Source organism: Corvus brachyrhynchos, unplaced genomic scaffold, assembly GCF_000691975.1.
Source record: "Corvus brachyrhynchos isolate BGI_N302 unplaced genomic scaffold, ASM69197v1 scaffold55, whole genome shotgun sequence".
In the NCBI taxonomy this organism is placed as follows: Eukaryota; Metazoa; Chordata; class Aves; order Passeriformes; family Corvidae; genus Corvus; species Corvus brachyrhynchos.
Genome location: NW_008238314.1, coordinates 757,741 through 775,770, shown reverse-complemented (window position 1 = coordinate 775,770; position 18,030 = coordinate 757,741). Strand labels below are relative to the sequence as shown.

The 18,030-nt window shown below is 43.0% G+C and overlaps 1 long non-coding RNA gene across 1 annotated transcript; it reads right to left on the bottom strand.

Annotated features, from left to right (window-relative positions):
* Positions 1-6: 6 nt before the first annotated feature.
* Positions 7-9,240, bottom strand: LOC108446628. Its single transcript, XR_001861893.1, has 5 exons — positions 5,032-9,240; positions 3,831-3,901; positions 1,038-1,137; positions 440-687; positions 7-118 (listed from the first exon to the last, which is right to left on the bottom strand). It is a non-coding gene; the product is annotated as an uncharacterized LOC108446628 (long non-coding RNA).
* Between the last annotated feature and the right edge of the window lie 8,790 nt (positions 9,241-18,030).

Below are 18,030 nucleotides of genomic sequence, written 5' to 3'. Positions count from 1 at the left end.
TAGGATATCCCCTGAACTGCAGTGGAGTCAGCCAGCTGCCCTCGGTGGTTTGGAGCTCAGACCCAAGGTGTGTGGTGGAATGTGCAGGAGAAATCTGGATCAAATTCCTCTTCGGCGTCTGTTTTATAGAGGAAGGAATTGGTTACTGGGGCTTCCCAGCCCAGGTCTCAGTGCTCAAGCATATCATCAGCCAAAAAGGGAAGAGTTATGAAGAGCCTCTGACTGCTGTTTTCAAAAGAAATGCCTTTCTCAGGCCTCTGCACTGGAAGCATCTGTTCTTATTTATGCAGTTTTTCATATACAAGAGGATATCATACATATTCATTCTGGAGAGATTATTCCTGATTGAAAAAAAAACCAAACCAAAACCCAACCCAAACCAATCAAACCCCTCCCCCCACCCCCCGCAACTTTTGAAAGGAAAATAAAAATCTCATACCTTGAAAATGTCTCCAAAGAAGGTGAGTCTGGCTCCTAGGTGAGATGTTTTCACCCAGGCTGGCCCTGCTTCAGCAAAGCACTCAAGTGCATCCATAAGCCCTGTTCACTCCAGTGGGAAGCCTGGATTTTGACTGGATTCTGTGGAACAGCTGCCAAACAAACTCGTGGTGCATCCTCGCCCTCAATTGTGCAGGAACGAACCTGATTAAAGCTGTTCGGAGAGTCCACTGGAGAAAGCCAAGTGCTCTGTACAACAACAACAACAACTTTTATTGATCCCATAAAACTCAGGAACACTCCTCTTAGCCAGGCACCTATTTTTGCCTGCTATTTACAGAAAATGAACCCTGTTATTCACACATCTAAAGCCAAAGAGTGCTCTTGCAATAAGTCCCAGCACTTAAAGTACTCCATGAAAGAAACATCAGTGCTCTCCCCACTTGTGCAGCTACAGAAAATGCCTCTCTCCTTTGGAGCGAGATAAGAGTGATTCATGGTGATGGAGAGAGGAGAATTTATCCTGATGATTCAGGGAGCTCTGTAACCAATCTAGCTCCCTAATAGCTGAGTGGGAAATGAGCAATTGAACCATGTACCAGTGGGACCCTGGGCTGCAGGGGGAAGGGTGTGGCCAGCAGGCTGACGGAGACGATCCTCCCCTCTTCTCTGCGAACTGCTGTGTCCAGTTCTGGCTCCCTGGTTCAAGAAAGACAAGGAATTACTGGGGCAGGTCCAGCTGAGGTCAGTGGAGATAATGAAGGGCCTGGAGCATCTCCCTTATGAGGAAAGGCTGAGGGAGCTGGGGCTGTTCAGCCTCGAGAGGAGGTAATCAAGAGATCAGACAGATCCAGTGGTGCCCAGAGACAGGGCAAGGGGCAGAAGGCACATCCTGAAACACAACAAGTTTGTTAGGAGGAAAATAGGAGGAAAATCTTCCTTACAGTGAGGGTAACAGAGCACTTGGAACAGGCTGCCCAGAGAGATTGGAGTCTGCTCCTCTGGGGATATTCCAAAGCTGCCTGGATCCTGCGTAACCTGCTCTGGGTGAACCTCCTTTAGCAGGGGAGTTGGGGGATGATCTCCAGTGTTCTGTGATTCTGTGAATCACTGCAGGTTTTAAAGCTAGGCTGCTCTTTGGGCAGTATTCAGACACGTGTGATTTCCAAATTGGCACTACGGAGACAAACATGGCTTTATTAGGGAGTGACACAGGATGGTGGAGAGAAAAAGGATGAAGAAGAGAAGCCCAGTTCTAGTATGCCACCCACTTAATCCACAATTATTGCCTGTATACTCCTATTTATTCATGACTAGCTCAGCTGTTTCATTGCTCCTGTCCCAGTTGTCTTGTTCCTTGCCCTGACAGATTCCAGCTGAAATCAGACCCTAGAGGAAATGAATTGGGTTTATGCCTGTGTAGAAGGGTTGCTCAAGCAGGATATCTGTTTATTAAAGCACAGTCTGGCAATTCTCATAGGGTGTCTAAAACTTGTAAACTTTTAATACAAAAGGAAATTCAAAATGCAATCAAGAATACAATGGGGTTTGCAGGTTCATGCAGTTATCCCTCTCCAATCCTATAATCCATCCTTCCGTGGTGACTTGCATGGTTCTGGCCTGATCCTACAACCTTATTCACATGGCAATACATATATTCCCATTAATAACCGTTTAAAATCAATATATTTTATTACACGGTCTATACATTTCAGAATCAGACCTTCTGAGAAAAAGATAGTATTGTTTGCAGACAAAAGAGTCAAGAGAGTAAAATATTATTTATGCTGAAATGACCTAATGGGAGATTCTATATTAATTTCTCTCATATGGAAAAAACATATTTTATATAATTTTTCTAAACTGAGAGGAGAAACCTTAAAAAAAATTGTTCAATTTAATTTAGAGGCATAAAACTGAGCCTTGTAGAGGTGTGAAGTCATCATCTGGTCCATGTTGCTGTTGAGGACTGGCTTGTAAGGAGAAACAATTAAAGAAAAACTTTGTCTGGTGTTCATTAATTGTATTAACATAAAATACACTTTTACTAGTTGGTTCTTACATTTTTAGGAGAAAAAGACAGCTCTGTCACTAGATGTTGGATAAAGGATGTCATCAGCATGTGATTTCTTTGAATATCTTTTATTTTTAATGTTTTTCTATTTCTGAACCAAGGATAATTCCTGTTGACTGGTTATCCCAGCACAGAAATCTTAAGAGTGGGCAGGCAATTGTATTTTCATTTCTGTTTGATTGCTTCTCCTCATTCTATTAGAAAAGTTAGACTCCCTCACACAGCAATGTTATCAGCTCTTCTAAGCAGATAATTTATGAGCAAGCCCAGATTACATTTGGGATGAAACGACCATAAATCTGTAGTATCTAATAACATGGCTTTGAGAAGAAAAAGTAATTTGGAATTGGTAACCTTAAGCGCAAATTTGCCTCTGATACCAATAAACCCCTTTTCCCTAGGAAGAGCTAATTTTGTGGCAATCAGCTTCTCTTCTGAGCCTGGAAAGAAAAACAGAGTCTCACTTCCACTAAAGTGAATACTGAAACAGGATTTTCACCTTCCCACCAGTGCTGATCCAGACTCTGGAATAAATTAAACCCTGAAACTTTTAACTGGGGAGGGCTTGCAGTGTCTGAGGCTGCTTGAAACAACAGGTTCTTGGCACTAGACGTTTCTTGAGATGCTCTTTCCATTGTAAAAAGGATTAATAATAACCAAACATCGCTGGTTAATTTCTCCAGAGTCCTTAAAGGGTGGAAACAGTGTGTAGATGAGGTAGAACCCGTCACTACTCTCAGCATTCAAAACCCTGCTGGGTATTCATAGCCTTTGAAATGTCTGCTTTTAATTATGCACATTGCCTTTCTGCCAGGGAGCAGGTGGAACAGCTTTCAGCTCAACTGGGAGCTCACATAAACTCCTCTCAGCAAAGCCTCTTCAAGAGCATTCTCGTTCAGGGCTGCCTGTGTCAAGCTGAGACTTCAGGTACGCACAGGAGAATTTTCTCCTTCCAGGTAACTGTACAAGAAGTAGCTGGGAATTCAGTGGAACCTGCACTCCCCTTCTTGCTCTGCTATCTGCCCAGCAGCCAGCTCTGTGGCTGTACTGTGCTTTGGTGTAAAAAACCTCTCTCTTTGTATCCAGCCTGGCATGGAATCATAAATTCATAGAATGTCTCAAGTTGGAAGGGACCCATCACAGAATCCAACTCCCCATTCCTCACAGGACTTCCTAAAACTAAACCATATGACTATCAAAAAAAAAAAAAAAAAAAATTAAAAGAATGTTAACTGGGAATGTCCTTCAGAAAATGTCACGCTAGTTTTCTTTTTATAGCCACATCCAGCAAGGTATTACATATCCAAGGTATACACACCTGTGTGCTTCACTGTGGGATTGTTCAGCCTGGAGAAGGGAAGCTTTGTGGCCTTCCAGTGCCTGAAGGAGCTACAAGAAAGATGGAGAGAGACAATTGACAATAAAGGGAGTGACAGGATGAGGGGGAATGGCTTCAGATGGAAAGAGAGTGGGTTTAGATTGGATATTGGGAAGAAATTCTTTTACTGTGAGGGTGGGGAGGCCTTGGCACAGGTTGCCCAGAGTTCTTGGATTCCCCATCCCTGGAAGTGTTTAAAGCCAGGTTGGATGGAGCTCTGAGCAGCCTGGGATAGTGGAAGGGGTCTCTGCCCATGGCACAGGGTTGGAACTGGAGGATCTTTAAGGTCCCTTCCAACCCAAGCCATCCTGTGATTCCACAACAGAAATTCAAACAACGTGTTCATGAAAAATGTCAACATCAAGCTTGTCCAAGCACCCAGCAGTCATTCTTATCTCTCCCCTATCTTTTTGTCACTCTTTGTTCCAATGGCAAGAATAACTCCTGTACAACAAACACAGACCTGCCATTTGTTCTTATTCCTTCTCAAACGGAATCTGTCAGGGCAGCTCTTCCCCCTTTTGTGGCAGTTTTTTTCCCAGGTTTTCCCTGCGTTGTTTATGGGCAGAGTGAACACAGCTGTACATGCAGGCATGACTGAAAGTCAGGCATCCAAGCTCCCTGCCTCGTTACGAGTCTGCATGTGCCAAGGGGCTCTGGTGCACAAGCTGTTTGTTGACAGACATAAGGAGGTGGAGGTTTGAAAATTCTTGCAGATATTGTTACACTATACCAGGAATATCTGTCAACAATCAGGAGAAATCCTACAGACCCAAGGTCTGCTCCTTGAAAATGATTCACAGAAACTTTGGTAAAGTTTGGTTAAAGAAGACAGAGATATTTACAGGCTGAAAGAATATTATATTTTTAAGTTCTGATTTGAGAAACAGCCCTAAATATATGTAATTGTGGTTTTTTAGTAAGTGTAAACGTAGATAAAACTCCAGTCTAGTCAAATGAAAACAATCCAATAGCCTCAACCTGCCCTAAGCCTCTCATCCCCTTTGGTTTCATCTGCAGCTCTCGGACAGGGGAGAGGAGAGATTGTGAAAAGACAGCATGGGCTGGGCACAGCCACAGCTTTAAAAACTCTAAATATTTGTCCTGAAAATGAAAAGTATGGGCTACTGCCACTCAGTACCTGGATTTTGCTGAGCAAACTGTAATCACCCATCCTACTTTTCTTCTGTTGGCTTCACTGTCAGGAGGTTCTCCAGTACAAGGCTTTGGTTTTGCAAGCAGTTCAGGGACAGCTCTCAAGGGCAGGGCTATAAAAGCTGCAGATACTCCACACCACAGACTCCTTCTTCATTTGAGAAGAAACTTTCTCCGGAAGAGACAAGATTTGTGGTGCTACGAGGTTGTAATTAAGGAGAATGCAGACAGGAACTTATTGTCTGTGTAACACAAGCAGAACAGCAAAATTAAGTGGAGGGAGGACTAGTAAAAGTAAGAGTGAAGGAGGGCATTTTTTCAACAAGGCTGCTGAAAAAAACCCCTGAAATAACACCAGTTCTTACCTTCAGCATCCTGAGGTTAGTACATTTCTACCACAAACCCTTACAAAGGCAGCTCTTTACACAGGTGTTAGCATTTCTCAGATCAAGTGACCAGCTCCTCACAGCTATTGCACAGAGATGTCACTGTCAGTTTTCATTAGCTGGAGATGCAGGCAAAAAAAATCAAAGTAGGGCTTAAGTGAGGTTTAAGATGGGTCTAAGCTCCTTGCAAAGCCTGAGGAACAGCTGGCATGCAATGTAAGCATTGTTCATCCAGCATGGAACAATCGTGGGTCTTCTCCCCTTACAGGAACTCCCTCCTGAAGAGCCTGTTAATCCCTACTGGGGCACTGAGCACCAGCAACACCATGAGAAACACAAAAGACATCACTGAAACATGTGCTGGTCTGTGAAAATACCCATGTGGGACAGTGAAACCTTGCAAACTGTAAAAAAACCCACCCCAAAATGTCGGCTAGGGTAGGAGGAGTGATCCTAATGCTCTTAAAGGCTCCCTCTGTCTTCAGCACTGTGATGGAATTTCACACGTCCCTCAGACTCCTCCCGAAGCATGATCCAATGCCATGTTTTTCCACATGTACCCATCTCATGCTTTTAATAATTAGAGGAAATAGGTTCTCTGACGTGCAAAACACAGTTGAAAGTAGCTATTTACACTTGAAACAGCCTTCAACCCATTAATTGCTTCCCTCTCTCACCCTCTTGTACGGAAATTGTGGCATGTTAAGAATAATCTAAGAAAAACTCACGCCACAAATAGTGATAAAATATCTGCTGCTTTCCTTTAATACTATTCTGGTCCTACCAAAGTGCAGCTTAAAATACTTGGTTTTTATCCCCCTCTCTTTGTTTAAGTCAGAAGTGTAATGGCATTTGAGCTCTTTTTTCAAAGACTTGTAATTGCCCAGATGATAAAGCTGGACACTGTGGCAAAAGGCATAATGGAAGGAATGTGTTTCACTTCTCACCTGTCTTTCCCAAAATGTGCTGGCAGCCAAGGATGATATTTGAGAGCCTTTCAAAAGAATGCTTCTCTTCTCTAATAAAAGGAAGCTTTATTCGGATACTCTTTTTAATTCCAAGGTCCAAAAGAGCTCTCAACATCCTCAGAAGCTCAGCTGGATTGAAATGGAAATGTTGGAGCCAGCACATATGTTGCTACTTCTTTTGGCTCAATAATTCAAAAAGAAAAATAAAAAAATCGTTATTAAATCTGCTAAAGGGCTCAGTTTTGCCTGGTCCTCGGTGACCTGAAACTCCCGGAAGGCGATAAAACGGAGTGCTCAGCCCCTTTTGGGATTCTCCACATGGGCCCTGCCAGGCACATGACTTCCTGACATCTGCTGAAGCAGCAGTACCTGCAAAGCCATGACACTGCTTGAGGTACTGGGAGAGTGCTGGAATCCAGCCCTTTACAGATGAACATCACAAATATCCCAATATTTCAAGTAACTCCTGACATCTGCAGACAGGAGAACCTCTCAGTGTTGCAACACTGGGCAGGAACAAGCACAGAAAAACTAAATAGAGGTAATGAAGCACAGAAATAATAAATCTTTAAATTTAAATGGAAGCAGACATTGTGTTCATCTTGCTCAGCTTTACCCCCCAAATTTCCAGTCACTTCGGTGGCTTGCAGACAACTCTGTTGCCCTTGCAAGAGGTAATTCAAGACCAAAGAATAAGTTCTGATATTTGATCAGACTTGGAAATTACCTCCCTAAGCTTTTTTGGGAACAAAAATGTCACAAAATCATCCAGGGTAGTCATCAAGCTGTATAAGACAACATTTACACAGGTCACTGAGAAATGTCTCAAGATTTACCAGTGCATCTCTTTGTTTTTGGTTTCCCACACCTCCATCCCTTCAGAAAGTTGTGAGTTTTCACAGAAAACACCCAAATCCTGTGAACATGTGCTTGCCTTCTAAAAAAATAACAACAACAAAAAATTCTTAAAAACCCCAAATGCTTTCAGCTGCAAACTCATTTTTGCATGGTTTCCACAGATTTAAACTATCTATGTTTTCCTTATGTCTGCCAGCATCTCTATTTTTTTTTTCTTTTTTTCCCAGAAACCAGGCCTAGTTTTGGGCCAAATAAAACCCCTCTGTCACTCACCATGTACATGTAGGGACTGACAACCCCTTCCCTTACAAAGCCCAACTAATGTAAAGTACCCAGAAAGCATTAAAAATGTTTTTTAAAAAGCATTAAAACGTATTTCCAGAATTGGCCAAAGAATTTCTTCTCTGCTGGGGAGTTTAAGCTCTCAATTTAAACCCTTTAATAACAATGACATGATCACTGTTATTAAAACCCCATTATTTTTATTTTAAGCCTGCTACTGAGCAGTTATTACCCTATAAAGCACTTTCATAACTAAAATCCTTGTCAAGGGGTAGGTTTTCCTGTGTATTATCTGTGTCTCCTTTCACTGACTTCAACTCCCCCCCACATTTCTCGAGGCAGCTGTGTTGCACCAGGCATCCCATGACTGACAGGGAGCCTTTGCTCTGCCCTGCACCTTCCAGAGGAGCCCGAGATTTGAATTATTTCTCTGCCTTTACCTCTCTACTTTTGAAAGTCTTTCCTCTCACCATCTCTTCCAGCTCCAAATGTTCTTGTCTTGCTATTCCTTCTTTTTCACCTGCAGATTTCTTTGCAGTTACCAAAGAATTAAAAATATAATGTCACTGTAGACCTCCTTGTGATAGAGAGTGGCCAACATCAGCCACTGTCCCAGTGAAACAAGGCCATACTCCTTCTTCCAGAGTAGTGGATCTCCAAAAACCATGTAAACCTGGACAATAAAACACCTGGAACTACATGCACATCACTGGTTTAATTCAAACACCAATTAATGACATTCAAAATTGAAAAACCCCCAAACCTTTAGGAGTAGCTGCACCTCTGTGCCACTGAAAATGCTTTGGGTAGCTGTGATATCTCTGCAGGGTTGGCAGCAGCAGCAAAGGTCCTTTGGGAAATTTGTGTCCTTTTGGATCAGCAGAGAGAGGCCAGGTGGGATCCCCAGGGCTTCTCAGATATCCCCAAAACACACCCGTGTTTTGGCACCTGAAGGGCAGCACTCCGGTTCCTGATCAAACAGAGGCTGATGCCACTCCTGATAGAGCCCAGGAGATAAGGACCAGTTTTTCAACCTCACAAGCTCTAAAGAACTACTCTGAAAAGTGAAAAAAAATTTCACCAGGTTTTTAAATGTATAAAACAACTTCACTTCTTCTTTGAAATCATTACACTTTATAAAAAGCAAATCACAATCTTGTTCTAATTTCTTAGGTTATTTCTAAAACATTCTTGCTGTGTTTTCCAGCTTTTCTACAATTATAACTGCTTGGAAACTCTTTGTTTACTGTTAAGTGTTCCAGGACATGCATGATTCTAGGAGATATGAGTTTAAAAAAGAAAAATTGCAAAACTTACAATATGAAACATTCTAAAAACCCCACAAGTCTTTGCAACCCTGGAGCTGTCCTGATTAAACCTGACTTTGTACAGCTCAAGACTTAGAAGAACTGGATGTTAGAATAAGATTTTCAGGAAGGCTTGCATTTGTTTTGGAGATTTTTGCTAAAACTTTATTCCCGGTTATATTGCCTTTAAGTGAAACGCAAATAAATGACTTTTGGAGTGAAAAGGGGTCGAGTGAAGCATCACTTCTGATCCTGATTTGATTATTTCAAGAAGGTGCAGAGCAATTTGCAGCAGTTGTGGGTGGGTAGCATCCACTTTTAGTTTGTATTCACTACCTCTGTAGCAGAAGTGTGGAGGGTACTTATGAAACTGGAAAGTCAGAAAAACATAAACTTTTAAGAGCATGTAAAAAGGCTGAAAGAGTATTTTTTTTTTCAATGAATAAAAATGAAAAACAGGCTTTATGGAAAGTGCCAAGGAGGCCCAGAAACCCCCACCCCCCACTTTATAACTCCTGCCTTGCTGCCAGGGCTTCTATCAAGAAATCTTTTTATCAGACAGGTAGCCCTGACAAAGAAGGGGCACTTGATGGTAATCTAATCTCTGAGAGTGTTTTCAGTTGCAGGGAAGATGAGAATTATTTAAAAAACTCTCTCAGCGAGAAAATTAAGGAGAGACCAAAAACATCTATTTAAAACTAATCATAAACCAAACTAATAATGAGCAGAAAATGCTGTGTGAAGCTGCACTGCAAATGGTGCTAACTGTTTAAAAATAACTTCCATTAAAAGGAATTTCTCAAATTGCCAACCTGCCTGTCTTCAAGAAGAAATAAAGTTATCAAGGTTGCCTTGCTTTTGAGTGAAGCATTGTCAGCTTTTCTATTGCAAAGATTATTTTGAATTTGGATTGTGCTGCTGTCCATGAATGGCTGGGGAACATGGTGGGCTGGGAAAGGAGTAGTTCTTGCAACCACTGAATCACATTTCTGATCAAAATAGTTAAATCATATCTGCATGGCCTTATTCTTCATATATTTTTCACTTCAGCATAGACAGAGCCTTAGGAGTACAGCTCTAACATCTAAAACAATTATTAAAGCAAGTTCTTTTAAAGCTCTCTTACTCACATTTTTGCCACCTTGCTACTGCCTCCCTCAGTTATTCGACACACATTTGATGTAAGACAGCTATAAAGAGAAGAAAAATATTACACAAATTGGCTCTAGCAGACAAGCTCAACTCTGCTCCCACATAATTGTGAAAACAGGGATTTTCTGCTGGCTGGGAGCAGCCTCAGCACTGATGTATGGCTTTGCCCTGATTTTCCTTTGGTTATGCTCAGAACAGATATTTTGTTTCAATCAGGTACCAAATCCATCTGTTTCTCAAAAGCTGAAGCTTTAGGCTTTCCACATGTAACAAAAGCAGTCTCTAGCTCTGACTCAGGCATATATGTTCAAAGCAGAAATCTGGGAGAACGGCAGCTTGGTTAAAGTGGAAAACCTGGAAAAGCCTGGAAGCGTGATTTAGCTGTCTCAATTTCCTTCTTTCCCCCGCAAGTATCATTTTTTACAGCTGCTTTCATCCCAAATTCAGGTTCAGGGGCCCAACAGAGCCCATGGTGAGGCAGCTCTGGTCACCCACCCCAGCTCCCTCCTGGGCAGGAGAACCATCTGCAGCACAGCTCCAGGGTGACTGCATCACTTTCCTGGGAAAGGTCCTGCTTCCTTCCCAGCTTTCCATGAGACAATACCCAGCTCCGTGGTCAGGAACAGAGCTGGCATCTTCTCAGGAAGCAAAATCCTGTGGGATGGTGTAATTCATCCCTGAGCACCTGCAAATTATTATTGTTCATGATGAGAATATTTCTTTTGGTGTTTTTTTTTTTTTTTTTTTTAATATTTGGTGACTTTCTGGCAGGTGCATTTGAGGGAAACACATGTTATTAGTCATTAAAGGACATAACCTTAGTGGTGGACCTGGCAGTGTGACATTTTTGATTGAACTTGATGTCAGAGGTCTTTCCAACCTTTATAACCCTGATTCTTTGTAATTCTTTATCGTCCTGCCTCTCCAGGTCCGTGGGATTTGATTTGGGTGGGAATCCTGACCTGCTCTGGCACTGATGAGGGTGGACATGTCCCCTCACACAGCCCCTGGAATGCTCTGCTCCTGCCCCGCTGGAAATTTCCAGGGAGCTGGAAATGAGGCAAGAGGATTTAGTGTGCTTATTTAGATTCAAAATGTATCTTACAGTTAAAAAAAATAAATTACATACTCAAAAGTTAAATTAATCTTTAGCAAATAGGAACATAACATTGCAGTAGCAGTGTCTCAGATGAGTTCACTGGACTTTGAATCATTGAAACCCACCTGCCCCAAGCCCCTTTGGCCATCTTTTTAGAGTATGAAAATTTTGCTACTTTTTTAGAGTATTTTCCTTTTTCATGACTGTCTCATGGAAACAAAAATGTGAAAACTTTGCAGTTTTAGACTTTTCCTACAAGGTCTCTCATTTATAGTTCTATTCTTACTCCAGAACCTACAAACTATTTTCTGTTCAATTTTACTCTTAAAAGAAATTATTGGAGACCCTTCTCCAGATGCTAAAGCAGCAACAGAAGAAACAGACGTTTTGTAAAAAAAGAGTCAAACAAAGAATCAAACTAAAGATAACCTAAAAATATTTCCCCTGTTACTTAGAGCAAACTTCCACATACCTCTTTAGAATATATCCTTTATTTTTGAAATAACGCTTCCTCTTTAACTAAAATTACCTTCTAGCATGCTCGGAAAATTCAAGATCATTTACATCTTGTTTTACATCATCTTTTAATGCTGTAAGATGAGAAGAAAATAGTGTCTGCTACACAGAGGTCTATCTGAGAGCCTCTGCATTTGTTCTCCTACAACAGTCACTGTAAAATGATCCCTCTGCTCATGGCTGGGAAGTTTTGAAAGCCCAATTTTCCTCCTCCTCAAGGCTTCCTGCACTGTACTTTTACTACAAAATCCAACTTGCAGTGATGTTGCTTTGTAAAAATGCAAGGAAAGGATTTGGAGTAGGTTTTAAGTGAATTGCTTTGCATGCCCTGCTGTAGTTTGTTGGAAGGCTCTTCTCATTATCCTGGTTTTTATCACAGCTATTAACATTTATCAGTGGGTGCTCAATATAAAGATTGCTCCTGTATAATGAGCAGGATGAAAGGCCCGTTTGTGTCTCTCCTGTCGAGCACTCTGGAGATCTCTTGCAAACTAATTACCTTGATGAGAGCAGCTTGCAAACACAAAGCACTCCAAAACCCGGGGCTCATATTTCTCAATTTGTATGAAAATGCACTCAAGCCTTAGCCTTAAACGAACTCTGCTTTAATTTACACTTAAATATACACCAAGAATAACTTCGCCAGCTCCAGCACTGCTTTGTTCAATCCTAGGGATCTTCCCAAACAGATGTAATTGGAAGGTTCAGGGCTTTATGTGTTACCTCAACATCAACATGCTCATGAGTCATCACTGTTAGAGCCCTAAAATTACACACAACTAAGGCTCCTTTTCCTTCTCATCCTGATCCCATACTGCTGTGATCTGATGGATTCCCACCTAAAAGAAGAGCAGTTTTAGACCAGAAACGTCATGGTGGCATCAAGCCAAGGCCCTTCTGATGAAAGGCAAAATGCAAAATGAACAGCTGATATTTGTTGCTCCTTGAAGTAAGTCCAAAGCAATTTAACAAAAGCCTGTGAGCATAAATTGTGATAAAGTAACACTGTTGATTTTAAAATCCTTGTATCAAATCACAGCTCGTAGTCTTTCAGGAATTTTGGATTTACAAAATAAACTGGAAAGGAAATAAATCCCAAAGTGTTCCAGGGCAGGTTGGATGGGGCTCTGAGCATCCTGGTCTAGTGAAAGGCGTCCCTTGGCAGGGGATTGCAAAGTGGATCTTTAAGGTCCCTTCCAACCCCAATCTTTCTGTGATTCTATGGAAAGTTTCCTCTCCGAGTGATTTTCCCTCCAGAGATCTGGTTTTCTCCCTCAGGTGTTGCATCTCTCCTCTAGATCTTAAACTCCGTGTAGCAGAAACTGCAAAATAGTACAGCAGCAGAGTAAAAAGAAAACATTTTAAAGATCAAGATGCCAGATGCGTAGCAAAGAGGACAGGACAGGTCCATGAGTAAAGGAATGGTGTTGATGTGAATTAGTAGGGTCACTGTCTGAACTGTGTGATGACACTGACTTAAAAAGAGGTGTGTTCTTCAAACAGTAGCAAGTGATTTGATTTAAAGTCCAGATACTGGTAGTACCATCAAGCTGCTTTTTAGTCCCTTTAGAGGAGGACCAGAACGTGGCTTTTGTACAGCAGTATAAAAACATCACCCCTTGTGCAGGAGTACAGGATCAATGGCAACAGGAGAGCTCTCATGGCTGGCAGGGGAGAATCCGTGGGAGCAGGACAGGAAGGAACTTCAGGAAGGAGAGAGCTTCCTGGCATTCAGTGAGAGCTTAAACAGATCAGGGAGTGAAGGGAAAGGCAGGGAGGGCCTGAGCAGCCAGGTTTGACAGGCAGAGAGAGCAGCACGGAAGATGATTTTGGCAGAAAGTGCTCGTGCGCTCATGCATTCAAGAGGAGGGAGAGCTGTGATGGGGAGAGATGAGGGAAGAGAGAGAAAAACTGTTTAGCCAGTGGAACAAGGCCTTGGAAATAGTTTGAGAGCAGAGCTGGATGTATGGGGTGATGGAGAAAGCAGCCACAGATGATATTTTTTTCTAATTCAGTAGGATGGAAGGGCAGTAATATTTCTAACAGTGATAAAGAGGTCGGAACATGAAGTGGGATAGAACCTTGGCCATCATATATCCAGGATAAAGTCCTCAGGAGTAACTGTCAGGAATACACTGATAGGAAACAATGAAGGGAGGCAGTTAAAAAAAATAAAATAAAAATTCAAAGTTTGTCTTTTCTTCTGTTCATGTTTGCTTCAATTCCAAGTGGGTAAGCAAGGAGTTTGTTTGCCCATATCAGATCACAAAATCACAATGTTCTCCCTCATTAACCTCAGAAAGGGGGAGAAGGACAGAATGAACAGCTTTGTGACAAAGGTAATTTTGCTGCTGCTGCCCGTGAATCAAGAGGATTGCTATACCTGTCCAGTGTATCCTGCACTGCACATTTCCACCTTTTTTGTTCAGCTGAGCAGGATTTTATTAATTTTCACATTTTCATGCTTCAGGTCTGCAAGACACACACCGTGCTCCAGCATAAGAATTTCCTTCTAACCGTCAACCAAGAGCACACATGGCACTTCACACAGTGTGTGTCAAAGCGAGTCAGAACTCATTACACATTCAAGAGTGGCCAGATACTGTTTTCTTTAGGCACTCAATTAAAGGCAGGTGTCTGGCCCCTCATCAGTTCTAGGTGGTCTTTTCCTCTTGGGTTGTTTTCCTTTTCTTGGTGGTGACTCAAGCGCTTTCTTCACTTTTGAAATCTGTAAAACTCCCCACGATCATTTCATATTCTCTCTGGTTACATGTGCAAAAGTTTCCAGGGAACAGTCAGAGCTTGGTAAGTAATTTTTCTTTCTTCTTCTGCTAGGTATAGTTTTATTCCAAATTTCTAGTGGTGGTTAGTGATCTCAAAAGAAATGGAATTACAGATGCAGGAGTGTGGATGGCAAGACAGGCCATTTTCCATTGATGAGTTCAGAGGACACTGAATTCTGTCCACTGCTGGAAGACCCCAGAAACAGAACAGTGATGAGGACTCCTGCTTTGTTTATGCTCTAATTTTGGGACTTGAAATTTAACTCCTCTCTCTGTCTCATCCTCTCCACAGAAAAGCTGAGAAGGCACCACGTGTTCACATTTAGCTGCTTCTGGATGTAATTGCACGAAACTCACATTGACTCTGGGATCTCTACCAGGGTACATGCTGACAGAAGACAGCACAGACCTTGGGTTGATAATGAACCTCTCTTCAGTCATCAATATTTTACATTAAATAATCATAGAGCGAGGTCAAGAACTGCAGAGGGCAGAGGGATGTAGAGGGAAAAGATCAGAAAACGCTCGTGAGACTATGTGATGAGGATCATTTGGTGTGAGGAAAAAACATTTTAAAATGGATTTTTTACCTGTACCAATCTACTAGAGACAAGCTGCCATCTTTGGGAAAACACTCCTCCCCAGGAAACAGCCACCTGCTCGTGGTGGAGCCACATCACCCTTGAATAAAAAGCACAAACACTTGCTCCAGCAAGTGTTTTCAGCAGCGGTGCAAGAGCAAGCTTTGCCCAGTCTTTGTGCAGCTGTGCCCTGCAGGAATGGTGGATGGAGCTCGAGTGTGCCAAGATCACGGGCTCTTCATGCTCTGGAATTGCAGAGCTCACTCCTCCAAAGCTTCCTCGGCACACAAAGGGAGGAGCAGGGAGGGAGCAGAGGGTGGGGATCAGAGGGAGAAGGGTCTGGCTGTGTGTCAGGGGGTTCCAGATGGCAGGCAGGCCAGCTGGGGCACGGACAAACCAGGCCGCCTGACACCCAGAAGTGCAGGACAAGCAGCTGCTGCATGCGCACGGTGTGCCCAGAACACATCGGATTTGTCATGCGTGTGCAGGCCATCTGTGAGGCAAATGCTCGGCAGCCCCAGCGAGCTGGGATGGAAGCAGGAGGGCTGCTGAGGAGCACCACTGTCACAGGGCAGCAGCTCCCTCCTGAGCTGGGGGAGGAATGGCTCTGCCCCCCTGTAGTCCAGGCTGCTGGCATTTAAAGGGTTTTTCCAGGGAGAGCATGGCCATGAGAACATTGCACACAGCTGTGGAAGGAGATGGATGTTAAATTGTGCCCACAAAACACATCTGTTCTGGAAAGTGGGCAGCTGCACATGCCAACAGCTCATTTAGAGAAACCAAAGTAGCCATTCTTTCACCATCCTTTATACAATGCCAGCTGCTGGCAGGGAAATACTCACATTTCTTGCCCTCCCACCCTTACAGGGCACTGCTGGAGTGTAAGGAAAGCACAGCCAGTGGTCTGCTTGGGATTTAACCTGTACCTAGTTTGGATGCTCCAGAACTGAGTTTAGTAAGATATTCCAGAATTTTAAAAAACAGGTTGGAAAGGACCTCTGGAGGCTCTGTATTCTAAACTCCATTAGTTACAGACTTGACAGGGTTTTTTCCAGTTGAATTTTAAAAATCTCTGAGGATGGAGGGACTTCACAGCTCCCTGGCACCTGTGCCAGTGCTTGGCCACTCTCAGAATGAAGAAGTCTAATACTCCTTTAAACAGGAAGGGAAGAACTTTAAATCACATTTGTACCCCGCTAGTTTTTCTCCACTTAAAATCTTGTACCCTATTTGTTCATCCTTTCACCATCAGTTAATGCAGGTTGCATTTAGCATTTCATATACAGGCCCATTTCTTCACCATATCGGAGTAAGATTATAATCAGGAAATACAAAGTGAGAACTATGCCTAAATATTAGAACCAAACGCAGGTTTTAAACTTCTTAGCAATTACTTTTTCGTTTGAGGGAGAAATAATATCTGTATAATCTGACTAAGCGCTGCACTACCTTCTCCTTCTGTCTTTTTATTCGCATGGAATTTCCCAGATGTATCATTACCCTCACTATTTTAGCTTGGATAAAGGGCATTCCTTTACATAGGATTTTTCCTACTTCACAGGAACTTCATGAGTTTAAATGTAGAAACAAATTTCTGTGGGTGCCTAACGCTGTCCCCAGCTCGCTGGCACGAGCCGTGGCGTGTCTTCAGTCAGAGGGGACACAGCGTCGCTGCTGCGACGTCCTTCGGGACCGGCTTCGGCAGCAGAAAGGCGCCGGCTCCTCCAGGGAGGAGAAACATCAGGGGCGATGGTCTGGGCTCGCGTTAGTCCGGAAGCAAAGGAAAAGAGAGGGGCAATGGTCTGAGTTCCACCAACCAGAAAATGGCAGCGAGGGGCTCTCGCCCTCACTTTTATAGGGGGTTTGAAACCGGCGGGGAGAGGGAAGGAAGCCAATGAGATACAAGCCGGGGGAGGATACAATTCAACAAGAGCCAGTGGGGGAAACCAGGAGATACAACAAGGAGCCCATGAACAACCGAGTAACAGAGAACTTTCCCGAGCAGTGTGAACCCGGGTACTGCCCAGGGGGATGCGGCTTAGGTCGCTGTGCCGCCCATCGACCCTCCCTCATTGTCACTGTCCTGGGTGGAGAATTCCACCCCAGGGAGAGCCCTGAACTGGTTGGCATTCAGCTGCCCCCGCCCAACAGCGGGCTGGGCCACCGCAACAGAGAGCTCGGAGGAGAAACAACGAAAGGGTGCCGTAACAAAAGAATTTGGGCATTTTTTTTCCTAGTATTCTACCTTTCCTGAATCCAGCTAGCAAGATTTTGGAAGGGCCAAAACAACCACTGAAATACACTGGGATTTATACCACTACTCGTCTCTTCGAAAATATTTTTTTCCTTTTCTCACAATTCTTTGCTACCTCTAATTCAAACCAGCCCCCTCAGTTGTGTGTTAAGTTTCATGAGATGGCAATGCTGCATCATGATTCAAAGAGCCACGACACAAAGGTCTTGTCCTCTTGTTCAACATGATCTTAACCCGACATCAGAAAAGAAGGAAATGATGTCCTATGAAACAAAGTTTTATCCTTTTAAACCACTGCAAAAAATGCCTTGCAGCTTGAGTGAACACTTGTTTGTCGTCCCAAAGTCACAAAAGTTGACTTTTTTTCATGTGGCCTTTCATTTTTAATCTTTGCAACAGAGCTGTGATGCCCACAATGAAAGGTGACATCCCTCAGGCTACTGGGAATGTTTGAAGTAGGAGCAGAAGCAGGAACCAGGTAAACAGAGACTATTTATACCCTGCTGGAGACAAGTCATGAGGCTGTAATGGACAGCTATAGACAGGCAATGACATAGTGGCTAATGAAAAGAAATAGGAAAAAGCAATTGGAAAATTTTCTTCCTTATTCCTTCTATGAAAAATAAGTAGGAAAAACACCCGTGTAACTGGGAAAAAATGCAAATCTTAAAGGTGTCTGATACCCTTCCTGTTATGCTGAAAGAAATGGGGAACTGGAAGCAAGCAAGAGGGGAAGAAAAAAACCCAAAGCAAATAATCAGCTTGTTTACAAGGAAGATCCCAGCAGCTGGATGAGCAG